We start from the raw sequence: 3382 nt of genomic DNA on the forward strand, positions 1-3382 counted from the left end.
TACTCCTTATGAACACGGATCTTCAGGCCCTTCTGTGAAGACACTCAGTCAGGTTCAAACTGCCCACCTTACACTTCAGAGCTGCTGCCCAGAGACTGCCGAACACGGTCATGCTTGAGATAACAACAAATTAATATTTTGATGAAAACCATAGTTCAATGCAAGTGATTCAGGTAATAAATAATTACAACACTTAAAAGGCTATCCTTCTGTAATACACCATGGGAATGCTTAGTCAGTTAATGAGACCCAGCACCAAGTTATACAAGGAGTGCTTAAAAAAGTGTATGGAACAATGGAAGCAGAGCATTTTCCCATGCACTTTTTTGCATCCCCTGCATACGATAAAAGACTTCTTCCTTCCATCTCAGCAGTGTATCCTATTTGAAGATCAACCTATGGAGTCCTCCTTAAATGTAGGCTTCGGACACGTGGCTCACCAGCTCCCCACTAGGCTGACTGTCGCAGAATGGGTTCTCTACAGAAGCAACAGCAGTGAAGCTTTTATATATATAAGACACCACATGAGCTATAGTGTTTTCTTGGCTGAGCAAGAGCGTGGGGAGGGGGAGGGGAAAGTAGTAAGGAGAGGGAGAGATATGTTCATATCAAGAAATTGGCTCATCCTGTTGTAGAGGCAGGCACGTTTCAAGTCCATGGGTCAGGTCTCAGGCTAGAGGGACTGATGAAGATTACCATGTTAAAGGCTGGCTTCGGGTTGCTGAGGTAAATGGATACAAAGTCAGCAGATGAGATGGCAGGTTTCTGACAACTCAGATTAACAAGCAAGATGGCAGGCCATGGAGGCCAGAGATTGAAGGATGAGCCAGATGCAAGATCCAGACCCAGCAAAAAGTGAGCAAGCTTTTCCACAGCGTCTACTAATACTGGATGCGGGACTCCCTCCCCAAGTTTCCTTTCAATGGATGGACTGCTCAAAGCAGACCTTGCTATGGAGGTAATTACATTGTGTTAGATCTCATTGTGGGGGGTAATTAGGTATTAACTAATGAACTATTGAGACCCTCACTTGAGCCAATTTGATTTTAAACCGTAACTATCACAGTTGGTCCAGGTCCAATTCATTTGATGCAGAAAGTGCGAAATAGATTTGAACCTAGTGGGCAAATGATACTATTTATGAATCGCACTTGTCTCTTCCCACCCATTCTCCTCCTAAAGCACATTTTCTTGATTGCATATTTTGAGTGTTGGTGACTTAAAATACCGTATATACTCGTGTATAAGCCGAGTTTTCCAGCACATTTTAATGCAGTTTTTGTGGTAAAATTAGGTGTCTCTGCTGATATTCGGGTTGGCTTATCCTCGAGGATATATGGGACTTTGGCTTCTCTTGGGAATGGCCCAGAATGATCCTGCAACAGTATCGTTCCTGGCAAACATTGGCAATAGTGTACACTGAATGCATCCTGACTTCAAAGACGGGTTTGAAGGGAATGGTCCTGGGGTCTCACAGATCTAGTTTTAAGTTCTGCTCCATAAAGATTAGTTAAGTGACCTTGAAAAATGACTACCGAGTGAGTCTTACGCTCAACTGTAAATTGAGAGTAATAATGGCACTAAGCGCACAGGGTCATCTGAGCTGAAATAAATTGCTGCGAGTCAAGCTCTAATGTGCTCCAAATCTGGCACTCACTCGATAAATGTTGACCATCGCTACTGTTGTTCTGTGGCCAGAATGGCATTCAAATTACCCAACACAGAATGCTTTTGTAGAAGACTCCCCACTCTCCCATCCCCCCAAAAAACACATTCAAAATAAACTTTAAAAAATACTTTGGGTTGCCGCCCTCCACCCGCCCCAGGGTCTCTTTCCCCCTTCCTCCTCCTCCTCCTCCACCCCCCTACCTCCTCTGCCCTGCCCGAAGGGACCCCCTCACCTTCCTGCCCTTCCCGTTCTCGCCTGCTCCCCTTTTCCCCCTCAGTCGCCTCGCGCCTGCAGTGACCAAAGACTTGACAACTCAAAGTCCAGCTCCCCAGAACACTGCTCGACATGGACACCGGTGTGATTGAAGGTGGATTAAATGTCACTCTCACCATCTGGCTACTTATGCATGGAAAGGAAGTTGTCAGTATCATCGGAAAGAAAGGAGAATCAGTTAAGAAGATGCGGCTAGAGAGTGGTGCACGTATCAACATCTCAGAAGGAAATTGTCCTGAGAGAATGATCACTTTGGTTGGACACACTACTGCCATCTTTAAAGCCTTTGCTGTGATCATGGACAAACTGGAAGAAGACATCAGCAGTTCTATGACAAATAGCACAGCTGCAAGTAGGCCCCCAGTCACCCTGAGGCTGGGGGTCCCTGCCAGTCAATGTGGCTCTCTCATTGGGAAATGTGGTTGCAAAATCAAAGAAATTCGAGAGTACAGGGGCTCAGGTTCAGGTGGCTGGAGATATGTTTCCCAACTCAACTGAGCGGGCCATCACTATTGCTGGCAGTCCGCAATCCATCATTGAGTGTGTCAAACAGATCTGCGTGGGCATGTTGGAGACTCTCCCAGTCCCCGCCCCCAAGGGCGTGACCATCCCGTCCCGGCCCAAGCCGTCCAGTTCTCCAGCCATCTTTGCAGGTGGTCAGGCCTATGCTATCCAAGGACAGTATGCCATCCCACAGCCAGATTTGACCAAGCTGCACCAGTTGGCAATGCAACAGTCTCATTTTCCTATGACGCATGGCAACACCGGATTCAGTGCAGGTTTGTATGCGTCTGCTCAGACTACTTCTCATGAACTCACGATTCCAAATGATTTGATTGGCTGCATAATTGGGCATCAAGGTGCCAAAATCAATGAGATCCATCAGATGTCTGGGGCGCAGATCAAAATTGCGAACCCAGTGGAAGGATCTACTGATAGGCAGGTTACCATCACTGGATCTGCTGCCAGCATTAGCCTGGTTCAATAGCTAATCAATGTCAGGCTTTCCTCAGAGACGGGTGGCATGGGGAGCAGCTAGGACAATGCAGATTCATCCATAACCCCTTTCTGCTGTTCACCACCACCCATGATCCATCTGTGTAGTTTCTGAACAGTCAGCGAGTCCAGGTTTTAAATAGTTTGTAAATTTTCAGTTTCCACACTTTATCATGCACTTGTGATTTTTTAATTAAAGCATTTTAATTCCTTTCTCTGTTCAGCTGTTAATGCTGAAATCCATATTTAGTTTTATAAGCTTCTCCTGTTTTTTTGGCTCATGAATTTTTTTCCCTGTTTGTCATGGATATGTAAGAGTGGACTATGAATACATTTCAGTTTAGTTCTGTAATGTCAGGGATTTTTCAAAAAAAATTAAAAGATGGACTGGAGCTTTTCCTTTGTGAATAGAAAAGAATACTTTGGGTATTTTTCATGTTTCAC

At 45.3% G+C, this 3382-nt stretch overlaps 1 pseudogene; it reads left to right on the forward strand.

Annotated features, from left to right (window-relative positions):
* The first annotated feature begins 1916 nt into the window (after positions 1–1916).
* Positions 1917–3021, forward strand: LOC101660627 (annotated as a pseudogene).
* The last annotated feature ends 361 nt before the right edge of the window (positions 3022–3382 follow it).

The sequence above is a fragment of the Echinops telfairi genome, unplaced genomic scaffold (genome assembly GCF_000313985.2).
Source record: "Echinops telfairi isolate 266 unplaced genomic scaffold, ASM31398v2 ScPeMD7_18;HRSCAF=68, whole genome shotgun sequence".
Classification (NCBI taxonomy): domain Eukaryota; kingdom Metazoa; phylum Chordata; class Mammalia; order Afrosoricida; family Tenrecidae; genus Echinops; species Echinops telfairi.